This window comes from Rhineura floridana, chromosome 10 (assembly GCF_030035675.1).
Source record: "Rhineura floridana isolate rRhiFlo1 chromosome 10, rRhiFlo1.hap2, whole genome shotgun sequence".
In the NCBI taxonomy this organism is placed as follows: Eukaryota; Metazoa; Chordata; class Lepidosauria; order Squamata; family Rhineuridae; genus Rhineura; species Rhineura floridana.
The window spans coordinates 16,552,616-16,569,867 of record NC_084489.1 but is presented as its reverse complement, the minus strand read 5'-3'; the positions used below and the strand labels follow the sequence as shown (position 1 = coordinate 16,569,867).

At 37.8% G+C, this 17,252-nt stretch overlaps 1 protein-coding gene across 9 annotated transcripts in view; it reads left to right on the top strand.

The window, feature by feature from the left end:
- Window positions 1-17,252, top strand: part of ARPP21 (cAMP regulated phosphoprotein 21) — a 333,260-nt gene that overhangs the window by 108,515 nt on the left and 207,493 nt on the right. The window contains exon 1 of one of the 9 annotated variants that reach the window (XM_061586878.1): window positions 9,273-9,898. The exons of the other annotated variants lie outside the window; for them this stretch is intronic. The gene's annotated coding sequence lies outside the window, so the exon portion shown is untranslated. Of the gene's footprint in view, window positions 1-9,272; window positions 9,899-17,252 lie in introns of those variants that run through there. 9 annotated transcript variants of the gene reach the window in all.

Sequence of the window (17,252 nt, the reverse complement as noted above, 5' to 3'; positions counted from 1 at the left end):
GTATCATCATTTTATTTTGATCTTTCAACAAAAAGTCTAAGAGAGGCTTCCATTCCTTAAGAAATGTATCTGTCGATTTTTCTCTAAGTAGACATGTCAATTTATCCATTTCTACTAAGTCCATTAATTTCAATAGCCATTCTTCCATTGTTGGTGTTGATTCCATTTTCCACTTTTGTGCATATAATAATCTTGCTGCCGTAATCATATATAATATTATTCTTCCATATTTCTTTTCTATTTGTTTATCCATAAAACCCAATAAAAAAAATTCTGGTTTTGACTGAATATTTATCTTTAGAATTTTTTGCATCTTCCTACCTATCTGTGCCCAAAATGATTTTGCCTTTTTACACAGCCACCACATATGATAAAATGATCCTTCTTGTTGTTTACATTTCCAACAAACATTAGGAACATTACTATACATTTTTGACAGCTTTTCTGGAGTCATGTACCAACGGTACATCATTTTATAAAAAATTTCTTTAAGATTATAACATAGTGTAAATTTCAAACCTTTTTTCCACATATTTTCCCATTGATCCATTTGTATGTTATAACCAAAAATTTTTGCCCACTTTACCATACACTCTTTTACTTGTTCTTCCTCCATATCCATTTTCAATAAGAGTTTATACATTTTCGCAATTATATTTTCATCATTTGTACACAATCCTATTTCAAAATCAGATTTACTTATTTCAAACCCATACATTTTCTTGTCCATTTTATATCTTTCTAACAATTGTAAATAGGCAAACCATTGAAAACTATATCCTTCCTTTGTCAGTTGTTCTCTCTCTTTCATTATATATTCTCCATGTACATTTTCTAATAGTTCTTGATAAGTTAACCATTTCTCTTTTCCAGCCATTTCTCTTCTATAAAACGCTTCTTGGCTTGAGACACATAATGGTATTTTCGAATAAAACCTTGGTTTATATCTATTCCATATTTTCAACAGAGGACGTCTTATAAAATGATTGTTAAAGTCTACATTTACTTTTACTTTGTCATACCATAGATATCCATGCCATCCCCACTTCAAATTATGACCCTCCAAATCCAATAGTCTTTTATTCCTCAATAAGATCCATTCCTTTATCCAGACTAGACAGCAGGCAGCAAAATAAAGTCTCAGATTTGGTAATCCCAGTCCTCCTCTTTCTTTGGCATCTTGTAGTAGTTTAAATTTAACTCTTGGTTTTTTCCCTTGCCATACAAATTTAGAGATGTCTTTTTGCCATTGTTTAAAAGGTAAATCAGAGGATATTACAGGTATTGTTTGAAACAAAAACATCATTCTCGGTAATACATTCATTTTTATCACAGATATTCTACCCATTAATGACAGTTGTAGTTTATCCCATCTTAGCAAGTCTTTCTTAATCTCTGTCCATAATTTTTCATAATTATTATGAAACAACTTTGAATTTTTATTTGTCATAATGATACCTAAATATTTCAACTTTTTCTCTATTGTAAAATCTGTCTTGTCCATTAACTCTTTCTGTTCCCTTAAAGTTAAATTTTTCACCAACATCTTTGTTTTTTGATTGTTAATCTTAAATCCTGCTAACGGTCCAAATTCTTTTAATTTGTCCATCAATACATTAATTCCTTCCAAAGGATTTTCTAGTACAATTATCAAATCATCAGCAAATGCTCTCAATTTATATTCTTCTTTTTTTATCTTTAATCCCGAAATTCTTTTATCTTGCCTTATATCTCTAAGCAGCACTTCTAAGACCAGAATAAATAAAAGGGGAGATAAAGGACATCCCTGTCTTGTACCCTTTTGTATTTCACATGAATCCGTTAAATCTCCGTTAACAATTATCTGAGCCTTCTGAGATGTATAAATCGATCTAATCCATTTTATAAAATTGTCTCCAAAATCCATTTGCTCCAAAACCTGAAACATAAATTTCCAATTCAAATTATCAAATGCTTTTTCAGCATCTAAAAAAATCAAAGCTGCTTGTTTATCATTTCGTTGTTCTAAATATTCCAAAACATTCAAGACATTCCTGACGTTGTCACGTAATTGTCTTTTAGGTAAAAACCCTGATTGATCTTCCTGAATAAATTGTTGCAATATTATTTTCAATCTTTCTGCCAAGATCGTTGTAAAAATTTTATAGTCATTATTCAATAGAGATATTGGTCGATAATTTTTTGTTTTAGTTAAATCTTGCTCCTCTTTAGGTATTAATGTTATATTAGCATTTTTCCAACTATCCGGTATCTTTCCCTCTTGCAGAATAAGATTCATTGTAGACTGTAAAGGTAGTAAGAGTTCTTCCTCCAAACATTTATAATACATTGCAGATAACCCATCTGGTCCTGGTGCCTTTCCTAATTTAATTTTGTTTATAGCTTCAGATATCTCTCTTGACGTAATAGGGCCATTAATAGCTTGTCTCTGAAAGTCTGTAATTTTAGGCAAATTCTGTTTAGATATATACTCTTCTATTTTTTCAGATGGAATTTCCTGACATTTGTACAATGTTGAATAATATTGATGAAAAATCTTTTTAATTTTTACATTATCTGTCAACGTCTCATCTCCTTCTTGTATCTTTAAAGTAATATTTTTTGACGTTCTTTTCTTAATTTATATGCTAACCATTTCCCAGGTTTATTTGCAAATTCAAAAGTCCTTTGTTTAGCAAAATTTAGTTTTCTTTCAATTTCTCTAACTGTCAGCATTGATACTTGCTTCTGTAACATTTTAATTTGATTTACAATAGAAACTTTAGTTGGATTCTTTTTCAATTCTTCCTCTTTTTGTTTTATTTCTTCCAAAATTAATTGCATTTTCTGTTGTTTCTTCTTTTTTAATTCAGAGTTACATTTAATAAAATATCCCCTCATAAATGCCTTACTTGTATCCCAAACGATATTTTCACTTGCTCCTTTATGTAAATTATGTTCAAAAAACTCTTTTAATTTCTTCTTACATTCTTGTACTACTTTGTCATTCTGTAATAAAGATTCATTTAATCTCCATCTAAATCCAAGATTTTTCTTTTTTAAAGTTAATATCACAGGGTTATGATCCGAAAAAGTTTTTGGTAATATATCCATTTTAAAAGTATCCTTCGCTAAAATTTTAGACATCCAAATCATATCAATCCTCGAGAATGTTTTGTGTCTTTCTGAGAAGTAAGTAAATTCCTTTGCATTATCATTTATATATCTCCAGGTATCCACCAATTCTAAATGTTCCATCAGTTCAAAGCAAATCTTCGGTAATTTACCCTGTGTCTCTTTGATATTTTTTTCAGAAAGCCTATCAATTTTTGGTGAGATTACCCCATTCCAATCACCCATAACACACCAATGGTCATATGAAAACTCTGACAATTTTTCCATAAGTCTTGTGTAAAACCTTGTTTTATCTTCATTGGGGGCATAGATACCCACTATCAAAATGTTTGTACCCTGTAGAGTAATTTCAACCCCCACAAATCTACCACTATCATCCAGTAATACCAATTTAGGAAGCAATTGTGGGTTAATGTAGAGAACAACTCCATTTTATTTTTTTTTGGTCCAGCCGAAATAAATTCTTCACCCAAATTTTTACAAATCAAATATTTGGAATCTTTCTTCTTAATATGAGTTTCTTGTAAACAAATTATATCCAATTTTAATTTTTTCAAATAATGAAACACTTTCTTTCTCTTCTGCGCCGTATTGGCTCCATTTATATTCCAAGTTAGATATTTGTAATCCATCTTTAAGCGTGTATTTTAAAATGTGCCTGATGCTCCTTTTAATCCATCATCTTCCTTCCCTTCCTCTGCATATCTTTGTTGACTTTGTTTCCTAGGAATTATATCCATATCTTTGAGTTTATCTTCATCCATGTCTTTTGAAGCTTTTCTCAAGAAGTCCCTTGCTTTTTGAACAGTATTCAATCTATATTTCTGTTGTCTAAATGTAAAGATCACTCCTTCTGGAACATCCCATCTAAATTGAATTTTGCAATGCTTAAGTTTCTCTGTAAGGAAAGCATATTCTTTTCTCTTACGTAAAAGTCTAATAGGAATTTCTTTCATCACCAGTATTTCCTTACCATCAATTTTAAAGGTATTTTTAAAGTGTTGCTGTAATACCATATCTCTGGTCGTCTTCTTTATAAAATGAACAAGCACATCTCTTGGAATTTTATTCATCGTTGCATATCTGGAATTAATTCTATACACTTTGTCTATTTCAAATTCCATCCGATCTTCATTCAAATCCAGAAATTTTACTAGAGCATTAACAATTTTATCTCTGATGTCTTCACCTGTTTCCTCAGGAATTGCACGGAATCTCAAACAATGTTCTTTATTTCTCATTTCAGTCACAGCCATATAATCCAGGTTTTTTTCTAATTCCAGATTTAATATATCTGTTCTATTCTCCAAGATTTGTACCTTTTCTTTAGTGTTTTTTGCATCCTCCTTTATTTGCCCAATTGTCCCTTTGATCTCATCCACTTGTGTTTTAATATAGTCTTTTATATCTGTCAGTTCAGTTTTCATTTCCTGTTTTATATCATTAATCCCTTCCATTATTTTTTGAAACATATCTGGGGGTATAGCCCCTTCCTGTGAATCAGTAGAGCCTCTTCGCTCCGGGGCCTTAGTTGCTTTTCTAGTTGTCATTTTCAAGAGAAGCCTTTAATTTCTGATATTAATCACTGTTTCAAAACCTAGAGGCAGTCTATTTCTTTTTTTTTTTCCTCCACCAACAAAAGAGTTAATATTCCAGGCCTGTTATTGAAGTCCAGCCAGCACAGCACAGTTCTTATCTACATCCAAGAATGCAAAACAATTCTGGTTCCCAACACCAAACAATTAGTAACATATACGAGCAGCAGATTCGTCCAAAGAGAAATAGTCCAAAGAGAAAAATAGTCCAAAATATAATAATTACCTCATCCGTTTTTAAACTTTAAAACTCCAAATTCAGGCCAGCTTTTTGTCGTAAAAAAAGTATATAAGTTGTTTACATTTTCTTTCTTCCTTAATTATATTTAAAAGAGAAAAAGTATGACTCACCCAGGTTTCTCAGTTGCTGATTCGTAAACAAATCCCTTTTATTGCAGTAATTTAAGCCGAATGATAAGATTTAGACAGAAGTAGGCTCGCTGGTTAAGAACGTTTTTTTTAAGAAGAAAAAAGAACGCTTCGCTTTTTTTCCAGTACAGCTTGCGTGGAAATCCTGACTCCGTCTTCAGCCGATCGGCATGCCTTCTTATCTCAGGAATTTCCTGATCAATTCCAGCCGCCGACAGCTCAACGAAGTCTTGTGGAAAATCTGATCGGTTCTCCTATACCTTGGAGAACATTTAAGCCAGTCAAAGATTCCTCTTGGCTGGCTTTTAACCTGAAAAAAGCTTCCTCTGAGGCAGATCTCCCTCAGAGACAACCACCAGCCAGCACTACTTCCGGGAAGCCTTTTATTGTAAGCTTTTATGGAATAATTAAAAATTAGGGTAACACAGTGTAATCAGTCAAGGCAATTAATCACTGAAAGTTTGAATGACAGATTTGCCCTGCAAGGTAATCATTGGAGATGACCACACTAAAAGACCCTTGACTCAAGAGTCTTGGAATGCGGTATACTACAGCAGCATCCCTGATAGCTGGTCATTCAGACTCTGCTCAACAACCTTTAACAAAGGCGAATCCACCACTTTCTCAGGAAGTCTGTTTCACTGTTGAACAGCTTGTACAATCAGGAAGTTCTTCCTAATGTTTAGCGTTAATCTCCCCCCCCAATGTAAATTGAACACATTAGTTCTGGTCCTACCCACATGAGCAACAGAAAGCAAATTTGCTCAAACGCCTATGTGACAGCCCTTCAAATATCTGAAGATGGCTCTCATATCAGCACAAAATCCTTTTTCCCCTCCAAACTATACTTATCCATTCCAGTTCTTTCAACCTTTTCGCATAGGACTTGGTATCCAGGCCACTCACTATCTTTGTTACCCTCCTCTTGACACATTCCAACTTGTTGAACTGGACTTCCTTCAAGTCAATCCTGACTTATGGTGACCCTATGAATAGGGTTTTCATGGGAAGCTGTATTCGAAGGGGGTTTACCATTGCCTTCCTCTGAGGCTGAGAGGCAGTGACTGGCCCAAGGTCACCCAGTGAGCTTCATGGCTGTGTGGGGATTTGAACCCTGGTCTCCCAGGTTGTAGTCCAACACTCTAACCACTACACCACACCGGCTCTCATTATCTTCTTAAACTGTGGCACTCAGAACTGGACACAGTACTCCAGGTGAGAATAGGTTGGTACCGTAACTTCTTGTGATCTGGATATTATTACTCTGTTGATGAACCTAGAATTTCATTAGCCTTTTTAGCCGGTGTGTTGCATTGCTGACTCATGTTTAGCTTGTAGTCTATTAAACCTCTCAATCCTTTTTCACAGGTACTGCCGTAAAGCTCATCCTGTATTTGTCCATCTAGTTTTTCCTTCCTAACTGCAGAACTTTAGATTCATTTTGTTAGTTTGGAACCAGTTCTCTATCCTGTACAGATCATCCTGAATCTTGTTTCTATATTCTAAGGTATTGGCTGCCCTACCCAGTTTGGTGTTATCTGCACAGCCCACTCTCAATGCGGCTCGCACCCACCCAGCCATCTTCTGTTGCTACTCTTCCCTGTATGGCTGAAAAAGTTCCAGCCTGGAGAAAGGGGACTGAGTGGTCTTGTCAGGGGCAGATTTCAGGGGCAAGGTCCATAGCTCTACTCAGCAGAATGAGCAGGAAGGTCCCCAAATAAAGCAAGGATAAAAGTAAAGGTGTCCCCGCACTTGTAGTGCGAGTCGTTTCCCACTCTTAGGGTGACGTCTTGCGACCTTTACTAGGCAGATTGTATATATGGGGTGGGATTGCCAGTTCCTTCCCCAGAGAGCTTACTATATTTTGAAACCAGTGGAAGTATCATCCAAAAAACAACAATTCTCCAGTAAATACCATGAAGTTTAGAGTCTAAAATTATCTAACTGGAGGGAGTAGGTATCAGATGTAGAATAACTACTTTTCAGTGCGAAATTATGTTCTGGGAACATCTTTTCTCACAGGAGGTGATGGGGCTTGTAGTCCAGGGGTGGGAGGAGGGAGTGTAGGCTGAGGAGCGCTACTTATAACATAAGCATGAATTGTTCATGGCTGCTTCTTTGTTGCCATTTACAAATAGGAACAAGCCTCATCAGGAGGTACTATTAGCACAGGCAGCATTTGGTGAAGTCGGCTGAATGCCTCCAGTCACTTGAGGTGTATGCCAATAGTCCGCTAATCCGCAGTCTGTTGGGGGTCATTCTTGTAGAAGTCTGTTTGAAAAGCAGGTGTTGTTGACTTTCAGGGATCCCACAGGGAGATTCCAATTATTATTTTTTAAAAACGGCTTCATAAAGGATGTAATTGGCTCCTTCTACTGTATGTATGTAATTCCTTATTGGCTTTCCAGTTTGGTTCTCCTACATTTTTCTCAACTCTGAAAAGTACGATCCTCCCGCAAACACAGATCTGTAACATACAGAAGTGTGTACATGCACATGTGCATGCACACATGCATTTTCCCAAATTAATTACAAACTGAGATCTATCAGAAACATACATTTCCTTCATATTTGTCTGGGCAAAAGAAAATGAAAATATTTTCTTACCTTAGGGTATGCAATATGTCTACTTCCTTTTTATCATAGGATTAATAATTGCAGCTAGTGGTATTAAACAATTCTGTCTCCTTTCAGATTATTCTATTGGGGTGTGTTGGTGTGACAAGGCATTCACTAAAACATGCGTTTTCCCAGCAGCTGGCTTGCCGGGTCTGCTGAAAATGATCCATAACAATTAGATCTGGGGCTGCCACAGCTATAATTTTGTTACATATTAATATCCACCTAGCAGAAAGAGGTGAATGCCCCTTTCTTGCTTGGGCACAGAATAAACACTCTGGATTTATTTAGCTGGGCAAGTAAGTGGTGCATCAAACAGATGAGCATCAATTACCACTTTTTCATAGTGTTTGTTTTGTCAATTTTGTGCACAGCCAAACTCTTAAAGAAACAGGTTGGAAACCAGGTGCTGAGATGATGGAGGCTGGAAGGATTGATTAGTGGGAAACTTCAAAAATAAGGGAATACTGTGGAACTGCACTATTCATTGTCTCTTTAGTATCTGTGGATATGGAATCTTTCAAAATGAGACATTCCTATTCTATTCTGTTAAGATTATACATATATTCTATTTGGATTATAAAGGGCTCATCGCCTTACACACACACACACACAGAGAGAGAGAGAGAGAGAGAGAGATGCCTGCCTGCTTACATATACACCCACCCTTGAGAATTAGAACATCTCTTGGATGGCCAGATGAATTGTATCCCCTTCCCGCAAATAGGCAGTACTGTGGAACTCCAGTGTTTTGGTCTGCAGGCTGCTATGTATCTGGGAAGCTGCCAAAATAAAAGGACACTCTTTTCAAAACATGGTTCACCTTTTAAAATAGAGAACCATGCAGAAATGTAAATTCTTCCCCATGTGTGTGTGTGTGTGTGTGTGTGTGTGTGAGAGAGAGAGAGAGAGAGAGAGAGAGAGAGAGAGAGAGAGAGAGAGAGAGAGACTTCATGCAGAATTCCCCCCACCTCTGCTGAAAACCTAACTGCTGAGGTGAAGAAAAATCCCGTGGTATATTTATTTTTCAACCAAAAAAACGCAATTCATGTACAACACAACAATACATTTGAATTGTTTTGTGTTGTGAAAGGCTTGCATTTGGGGGATGGGGAGAAGAGGATAGAGGGAACTCAGAAAAAAATTGTCAGAGATTAATGAACCTTCCCCTTATTAGTGCTGTTCATGTGCTTTGTGTCTCACAGCTTCAGGCTGAGGATGGGCGGGCGCGCTTGCAGGGGGGTTCATGGCGAACGGATGACACAACGTGAAGCAAAACACACACACACACTTATGAGGCGGGCGGGCAGGCAGGCAAGAGCTAGCCGTGCGGCGTGTGTCTTCTGCTTGCGGAGTTAGGGAACAGGAGGGGAGGCCGCCCGCCCAGTGATAAAGACGGCGGCAGAGCCAGCCGCTCCCGGGCTGCTGTGGCTGCCGTCACCGGGCTCTGAGCAGAATGAGCGGGAGCGCAAGAGGCTCCAAGAGCAGAGAGCGCGGAGCCGGCGAGGAGGGAGAGCGGCTAGCACGTTGTCTCTGGTCCGCTGTGTGGGCGGGGAGAGGCGAGGCTGAGGGAGAAGAAGAAGAGGAGGCGGCGGCAGAAGGGAGGCTCTCAAGCAGACAGTAGTAAACTGAAGGGACAGGGCGGCAGAAAGGAAACAGAGCTAGCGCGCTGCCAAAGGGCCGGGCCAGAGGCAGGGCAGAAGGGGTGGCAGACGGAAAGAGAGGCAACGGAGGCAAGGGAGGAAGCCGTCTAGAGGCAGAAGAAGAAGAGGAATTGCGAGGGAAACTAGCAAAGGAAGGAAGGCAGCTCTGAGGGGGGGACGGAGGCAGAGCGAAAGGACAGGACACGAGCGGAAGAGACAACAGCCGCTACCTAGAGAGAAGTTCCAAGGAAGGGTTGAGGAAGTGGGGGGAAGGCAGCGGGAAGAGACATGCGGCAGAGGAAGTGAAAGGATAGGGAAGGACTCGCAGCTAGGCTGCGTCAAGGGACCAAGAGAGCGAGGTGCCCCGGTAACAGCTCTCCAGCCCAGGAGGCGACAGCAGCAGCAGCAGGAGGAGGAGGAGGTGGAGGAGGAGGAAGAGTAGACCATGCCTTCCAGGAAAACAGGCGTATTGTAACAGCACCCTTATCTGCAGGCAAAGCAGCCCCCGAACTAGATCAAGAAGCTGGGGGGAAGCATACCCAGCCTGTCCAATTCAAGGTAAAATCAAAGCAATCCCTCCCCGATAACCCATATATACGTGTGTATGGTGATAACGTGTTTGTGTTTCATTTGCTTCAGCGTATGTTTTCTTGTCCCGTCTTTGAAGCCATTTGTTGTGTCTCTGCGCGTCTAGAATTGATCCGCACGGGCAGGGTGGGTCTAGCTCACGGCAGGGGGTGGTGGGGGGCGAGGGCTGTGGACTGAGTCAGAGGTTTATTTGTAGATACAAAGCTTGATATACTTCAGCCTGTTATATTTGTAAGCGGTTTGAAACGGTAGTAAGCGGTGGTTGAACTGCGGTGACTACTTGACTGAGAATCATTAACTGTTCTGCACAGGTCGGCATTATGTTCTGAAAGATGCATTTGCCATTAAGAAGACTTTTTTAAAAAAAAATCCTGTATATGTACAGGATGTATGTGTGTGTATTTAAAACGTGGGACGAGTTTTCCAGGAAAAATAAATAGAAACAGACACTTAGAAAGTTTACCCCATTGACCTGTGATTCTCTGCTACACTTCTGGCTAAATATGCATGACTCACATATCTTGCATGTTATTAACGTGCTTCGTGAATCTCTTCTTCCCATTGCACAGTAAATAACAGATGGCAGATAATTTAGTCGTAACGTTCAACTGACTGACAGAATTGTAAGTGTTGTGGAAATTATGCAGGTGTTGGTAGGTGGTTTGAAATCTGTTGAAAGCATTCAGAATGCATTGGCAATGTGGGAGTATTATCCAAAATGTCAGTTAAGATAGTCAGTCCTCTTCCCAGAAATTAGATTCCATTTGACAGGAAAACTCCAAATAGATTCTTTAACAATGAAGTTCGAGAGGCATGGTCATTTTGGTAGCCTTTTGCTATTTGAACATCTACTTAGCATCAGTGGTTTATAAGTAAGGTAATGGGGAAATACAGCATATAACTTTCTTAAAATTGCCAGAAAGACAGTACAACATAAAGGCATATTGTTTGTCAGGTATTCCTAGTATTAAGCTGCTGTGTTTTGCTTTGGTAAGATGTAGTACATTTACGTTAGCATCCCTATGATGTCATGGAAGAAATAGCCTGGCAGCTATGAGCCTTACTGTATCTCATTTAAGTATCTGAAATCAAGTCAGCTGTCTGCACTCTGCAGTGTTCATCGCTTGCAGTTACTTCATTGCTATCATGTTATACATTTTCCCCCTGAGAATTTGTATCCTTCAGATGCTTTGTTTTGAAGGATAAACAAAGCATGGGTTCATTCTGTCATTTTCCTTTTGTACAACCAGGCTCATGTTGAGAACTTTTTGGAAAAGTACCATTTCATCCAGCCCTCATCTGACTAGAAAAATATGCTTTCTCTCTTTCTGCAGCTGTGTTTAAATCCATCAGTGTTAGTTGTTCATATTGTGTAAGGCAACAAGATACTGTGTTAAGACAAGTTGGATTAGCTTGTCTACTGTGCAGTACTTAAAAAAAAAACTTCAACATTTTAAGTAGTTTTTAGCATAACAATGACAACACTGGTGTTTTGTGTTTGGTTTAGCTTGCTTTTTAACTCCATCACTTAAAAATTTAACTGAACACCCACCTTTTTAAGAGTGTTCATCATGGATTGAGGTAAGCTGGTATATACAATTAGGCTTGCAAATCACTAATCTTATATTGACTTTGCTCTCAGTTTCCAACTGAGCCTGGTTACCTTGAGAACCGTAGCATTAGCGCTGTTAGAGCATGCTCCACTTGGGAGTTCGGGTGTGTTCTGTTTGTAATGCTACTTAATGAAGAAGCATCTCACTCTGCCATAAAGAAGCATAATGGAAGAGGAGAGCAATGATTGGCTATGGATACTGGGGGGAAAAAAGAAAAAGATTGAAAAGGTAAAATTTGTTTGTGGAATGTGATGAATCGTCATTCAAATTCCATATAGGATATTATGCTAGACAGTATCAGGAGAGTATATTTTTAGTAGATATTTGTAGAGGTTGGGGAGAGTGGAGAAGAACTAAATGAAGGATCTTTTGAAGTTGTGAAGAAAAGTTGGCTGTCTACAGGGTTGTTGATCCATTTAGTTTTTTATGTTATACAAACATTAATGTTTATTTTCACCAAATTTTGCTAACAAATACTTTTTTCTGAAATAGTTGTGTTAAAGACTTGTTAATTTAGGCAATACTGTTTGTGTCAATTGTGTGCTGTTCTCTATTTTATCTATACATAAGATGCACAAAGGCCCTTTTTAGTTAAAATTCACAAATGTTGTGTTTTCATACTATGCCTGTGTAAGACTTTGAAGTTCATTCAGTTTATGCCACTCATCATCGTTTGTGGTATTTTCAGGATGTAGCAGCAGAAACTTCTGGTGATATTTATGGGTAAAATAAAATGTGTATAGCTTTATGATGGCAAATTATAAATTTGCATGGAAGGACTAAATACTTATGAAAGCTGGATTTTTAGAGGATCATTCCTTAAATCTGAAGTATACATCGAAGTATTTGAGAAGTCCATCCATCCCCATTGTATAAATAGGCTAGTCTGTTTCATGTAAAAACATTTTTTTATCTTGTATTCTCTACCTAAAGTAATATGTTTATTCTACATAATGTTTAACATTTCAGTACTCCGGACCAGTGCTAATGCGTATCTTAATTTGTGTGTGTACTAGCCTTCTTGACTAAATCTGGCCTAAGTGACATTTATAGCTTTCCTGTCTAAATGAAGTTTGCAGATTCTATGGATTGCTTGAAAAAAACCTGTGATTTAATTCAATGGGGCTTACTCCCAACTATGTGTGATAGTTATTCAGACTTCTGCAGGAATAATGCATGTGTGTGCTCATAAGAATATGAGTGTTTGTGCATTTCAGGGCAGTCTTAAACCTTGGGTACATGAAGATATGATCAGATGAAATGATATAAACAGGATCAGAAAATTGAATTTGGAACTGTTATTGAGATTTGACTGGGTATTTGCCCCACTAAATCACTAAACAAGCACATTATTTTCAGATAGCGCATTAACACATTCTTAAAGTGAGTGGGTATTACTAGTCTTTGCCAGGATGGATGTGTTAATTTTCAGAGGAGTGGCTATTTCACATAGTATTTATGGCAACTGTGTAGAGAATTAGTTTTAGATTTTTTTTACTGTTAATCAACCATGGTAGTCAAGGGAAAAAGTTACCCTATGCTAGTCTTCCCCATCGCCTTTAGAATGGGCAATTATGTTAGAAGGAAGGAGATATGTCCTAGTGTTAACTGAAGACGAGAGTGACATTGTTAATACAGAAGGAGAAAGGTGGCTGCCAAATATTATGAACGTGACCTAAACAATCTAGGTTTGGAAATTTGCTATGATCATCAAAATGCCAAAAAATGCCATTAGGTCTGGGAGCTATTAATATGTGACAACGTTATCTGACTTTGTAATAGATTAGTTGTCACCCATTTTGTGCACATCCAACTCCAAAACAATAGGCAAAAAATACTGCTTAGACAATATAAAATGTAATTCTGGCACTTGTTTTTATTGGATGAAGAACTTCGCTTTCTGGGACTTAGCTAAATAAGTCAAGTGATATAGCTGTCTCTTGAGTATCACCAGATAGATAACATGACTTTTTAAAATTTTTCTTTTACCAATACAAGAAAGAGTGAGAGGGCAGAAACAAGACAGGACAACTACATAAGATTTCAACATATTTTTCATTGTTTTAGGTTCACATAATGGGTTTAAGAAGAACTCTGTTTGGAAATTACATTTCAGAGAAAGAGCGCAATTCAATATTCTTTTGCCTGCTATCATGGTGCACTTAAGTGCCAAAAGAGTAAATCAGTTCATTTTTGTACCCCATAAGGACAGAAGGATTGTCTTCCTGGGTCAGATCAAAGTCCTTCTAGTCCAATATTCTCTTTCTAATACTGGCCAGCCAGATATTTCAGGAACCAAACCAGGGTGTGAAAATGTTAGCCATGTCCTGTTGTTTTCTTCCACCTTTATGTTTGCCAAAGCACACTGCCTCTGAACATGTAGATTCCATTTAAATACCCCATTTTATGTAGATGCTGTTAATGTAAGCAATTACAAGTTATGATGAACATGGAAGTTGGTGATCTTTTAACTATTCAGCTCTCTGAGTCGCTTGACTGACTGCAGGAGATCCAGTTAATTCGGCTCATGGTGCCTACATTTTTTTTAGTGGATAAACACAAAATATTAAAAATATGATGTGGCAAATGTATGCACCAGGAAGCTGAGACTGGCGAATTATCTCTCTCCCATGTATATATGCAATGGCAAATGTTTGACACCAACAGATCTCTTCCACTGTTTATAATTACTTAAAGAGTTTACTATTCACATTTCCCCTGGGTCAAGTACTATTGGTTGCAGAATTTACAGTGCAAGAGATAGTGAAGTGAGAACTAGAATAGCGTAATATAGCAGCCCTGCTTTCTGAAGAAATAACCAAAACTTTTTGGAATGGAAACATTCTAGCCAAATGTGTTTTTAAAAGATAATTTTGATTACTTTTTAGGATAATATTTGGAATGATTAGAAAGTACTGCACTACCAGACATAATCTCTCATACGGGGCTGCATTAATTTCAAACAATTTGGCAGATGGAGAGATCACTAAAGTACAGTACTTAGAGTACTATAAACTTGAAAAAATCATTTCTGCTCCTGTTAGTGATTAGTCGAACATAGTGTTTCATGCAAACATCATATGGTGGCATCATTTCACCTGCAAAAATCATTTGAAGAATGACTGTGTTCTGTATGGTAACTACAAAAGAAAATATAATGTAGAAATACTTACATATTTCCACATTAAGCAGTTTTGAATTCCTCTAATACTTTCAGCTATTAAAGATTTTTCAGCATTGATCACTTAATTGTTGCCATGATACAAGTACAACTTGCCCATATTTTATGGATAGGAAATCTGAGACACAGATAGTAAAAGGGATGCATGATGGTTTTGTATATGGATGATCGAAAATGTATTTTGAAGATATCAACATCAAATAGGATGTAAACACAATGTTCGCTTAGGCCCCTTCCAGTAGGACTTGATTTTCTTTGGATCACACCCAGATTTTTATTATTACATAAAAAATGTCTCTTATCTAAAAAAAGCACACACAAATAAATCTATACAGTTTGCCCAAATTAGAGATAAACTGTTTTAGATAGCTTAGGCCACTTAATGACAAAGTCTTGTTGTCAGTGGTTTGATTACTCGTTTAATTTGTAGCATAACTAATAACTATGTTCTACTTATACGTTGCTTAGGATGGAAATTATACTGTTTGTAATTTGAACTTGATCATTATGAATGTATGTAGTGGAGAAACTTGATTAAATTTCCTAGGGACATAGAAGGCTGCCTTATATTGTCAGATCATTGGCCATCTAGTTCAGTATTGTCTAATGACTGGCAGCCGCTCTCCAGAGTATTAAGATAGGAGACAGTAGGGTTTGAACTTGGAGCTTTTTCCATGCAAAACACATGCTCTACCTAAGAGCTACATCCTCTCTCTTTCCTAGAAAAGATCAACCCCCCCTGCCTCACGTCTGGTGCTTACCTCCTTTTCTGTCTTGGCGTTGACTTCTTCCACTTCTGCTGATCATCATTTAACTTTCTTTTTCATCAGTTCCCAGGTACTATTATCAGTGGATTGGGGTAACAAAGAGGTAGCAAACCTTAAACAGGTTTGCTTACATCTAGAAACCCAAATCTCTGGCTCAGTAGAGTGCATCCTAAGTTCCTTCCATATCATATCATATCTTGCAGGCTTTGATAGGTTCCAGCATGTGCTTCTGTAGTCTGAGTCTGTATTTCCTTCCTCAACTTTCTTTGAAAGCTCAAGCTCCTGATACCTGTGATCCTCCTTATATGGAGATGTATCTTTGTCTTTAAAAGATGTCTGTGGATTGTATCTAGTTGTGTCCATCCACTGATGGAAAGTTCTTGGAGAATTCGGTGAGCCAGAAGTGGGGATGTGATTTTTGCAAGTTCCCCCTTATTTCTGCACTACAGCATCTACCATGCTGTACTGAAGCATCACCCATCCCTCTTGAGCAGATTTGGATGGGCATGGGAGGTTACAGAGGGAAGGGAGATTAAGGGAATATTGTCCCCGCTTTCCACTAACTGAAGCCTCGGATTACAGAACCTTCAGAGGGATACAATCCTATTAATCAATTTTTAAAAAATATTATACCTAATTCTATGACTACTTATCATGATTAATGTTTTGGAGTTGGCACATGAGACTTTTAGTTAAAGCTGACCTTTAACCTACCTTCTAGCAAAACCTGTGTTAAATTTTCAAATCTAGTTTCTAAAGAAGGTTGGGAAAAATGAGGGAAATGAATGAGATGTTTGGTGAATCTGATGTACAGTCTATCTTCCAGCAGGTACTATGGACTTTAAACTTTTCTTTTTTTTAAAAAAGTGGCTCAAATCATATTTAGTCTTTTTTTGAAAAAGACACCATTAAGACTATGCCTATTTTCTTAATAATTTGTTGACTTCTGATAATGGGTAGACCTGTAGGCTGGACACGTGTTGAGTGGTTCAGAGGATTGATATATCCACTATTCAGGAATGTAGCCAATGGTGATTTCATTCACAAATGTTCATTCACTCATTTCATTCACAAAAGTTATTTGATCCATCAAAGGCTTCTGTGAATAGAAGGGGGAGGCATTCCCTCTTTTCCATGCAGCTCGCCTATGCCACCTCCCACACTGTACCAGAAGGTTCCCTAACTCCACAGAGTAGATTTTGAGGAGGGGCACAGGGGGTGCACTGGGAAAGGGAACTGGTGAAAATCACCTCCCCTCTTCTGTTCACAGAAGCCTCCATTGAAATCAATGAGCTTCCATGAGCAGTATGACACCACTGGCTATAATCATTATAAGGTGACTACCGCTCAAATGCTACCACTCAGGAGGAGAAAACTGCACCTTGAAATTTCCAAGATACTATCAAGGTATCTGTATGAGCTTATTTATTTATTTATTTATTTTATTACATTTTTAGACCGCCCTATAGCAACAAGCTCTCAGGGCGGTGTACAACAGGGTAAAAACAGATTAAAATACATGTGGGTATGAGTACAATACAATAGAAAACATTTTTAAAAACAAAATTAAGACAAAAGATTAAAATTAAAATGAAAATTAAATTTAAAATTTAAAATGCCTGGGCAAAGAGGTAGGTCTTTACCTGGCGTCGAAAAGATAACAAAGAAGGCGCCAGGCGTATCTCGTTAGGGAGGGCGTTCCATAATTCGGGGGCCACCACTGAGAAGGCCCTAGCTCTAGTTATTGCTCTCCGGGCCTCCCT